This window comes from Oryctolagus cuniculus, chromosome 5, assembly GCF_964237555.1.
Source record: "Oryctolagus cuniculus chromosome 5, mOryCun1.1, whole genome shotgun sequence".
NCBI lineage: Eukaryota > Metazoa > Chordata > Mammalia > Lagomorpha > Leporidae > Oryctolagus > Oryctolagus cuniculus.
Window position 1 is genome coordinate 56,285,938 of NC_091436.1, and position 1,698 is coordinate 56,287,635.

The 1,698-nt window shown below is 40.0% G+C and overlaps 1 pseudogene; it reads left to right on the forward strand.

Moving 5' to 3' along the window:
- The first annotated feature begins 1,127 nt into the window (after positions 1-1,127).
- LOC127493283 (U2 spliceosomal RNA) lies at positions 1,128-1,228 on the forward strand (annotated as a pseudogene).
- The last annotated feature ends 470 nt before the right edge of the window (positions 1,229-1,698 follow it).

A 1,698-nucleotide genomic window follows, 5' to 3' on the forward strand; every position in this document is an offset into this window, starting at 1 on the left:
CCCATCTCCCGCTCCCTCTCCCAGTCCATTCACATCAAGATTCATTATCAATTATCTTTATATACAGAAGATCGATTTAGTATGTATTAAGTAAAGATTTCCTCAGTTTTCACTCACACAGAAACACAAAGTGTAAAATACTGCTTGAGTACTAGTTATAGCATTACTTCACTTTGGACAGCACACTAAGGACAGATACCACATGAGAAGTTAAGTACACAGTGACTCCTGTTGTTGACTTAACAATTTGACACTCTTGTGTATGGTGTCAGTAATCTCCCTAGGCTCTAGTCATGTGTTGCCAAGGTTATGGAAGCATTTTGAGTTCACCAACTTCGATCTTATTCTGACAGGGTCATAGTCAAAGTGGAAGTTCTCTCCTCCCTTCAGAGAAAGGTACCTCCTTCTTTGATGGCCCCGTTCTTTCCACTGGGATCTCACTCGCAGAGATCTTCCATTTAGGTCTTTTTTTTTTTTTTTTTTTTTTTTTTCCCCAGGGTGTCTTGGCTTTCTATGCCTAAAATACTCTCATGGGCTCTTCAGCCATATCTGAATGCCTTAAGGGCTGATTCTGAGGCCAGAGCGCTATTTGGGACATCTGCCATTCTATGAGTCCACTGTGTATCCTGCTTCCCATGATGGATCGTTCTCTCCCTTTTTGATTCTATCAGCTAGTATTAGCAGACACTAGTCTTGTTTGTGTGATCCCTTTGACTCTTAGACCTATCAGTGTGATCCATTGTGAACTGAAATTGATCACTTGGACTAGTGAGATGGCATTGGTACATGCCACCTTGATGGGTTTGTATTGGGATCCCCTGCATGATTCTAACTCCACCATTTGGGGCAAGTCCTATTGAGCATTTCCCAAATTGTACATCTCCTCCCTCTCTTATTCCCACTCTTATATTTAACAGGGATCACTTTTCAGTTAAAATTTAAATACCTAAGAATAATTGTGTGTTAATCACAAAGTTCAACCAATAGTACTAGAACAAAACAAAGAGAAAAATACTAAAATGGATAAAGTATTACATTGTACATCAACAGTCAGAATAGCTGATCAAGTCACTGTTTCTCATAGTGTCCATTTCACTTCAACAAGTTTCCCCTTTGGTGCTCAGTTAGTTGCTTCTTGGCCTTTTGGGTAAGATCAAGTGTAGTATCTGTTATCAGTTTAATATATTTGCATTTATAATATAGCATATTAAAGCCTTTTTAACACATTGAAGTGAAATTAGCTTGTCAAATTAAACATTTGAATTTTTTTAGAAAGTACTTTTTAAATTTTCATTTATTTTCATCTAATTGACAGACAAAGTGACAGTGAGGGATGGGGCGGTAGAGTGACAGTGAAGGGACAGAGAGGCAGAGAGAGAGACACAGAGAGATCTACCATTGACTGACTAACTCCCCAGATTCCTGCACCATTCAGGGCTAAGCCAAGCAGAAGTCAGAAGCCAGGTCTCCCACATCGGTGGCAGGGGACCCAAGCACAGCTCAGCTTCTAGGACGCACCAGCAGGAAGCTGAATTGAAAATGGAGGAACAACCTCCTGATGTGTGAGGTGGGCACCCCAAGTTGGCAATCTACTGTGTCACAATGCCTGCCCCAAATTAAACATTTTAACGTGAACAATTCAGTGATGCTTTTTCAAGATTCGTACACATTATACCACTTATCAAATAGTTCATCCTT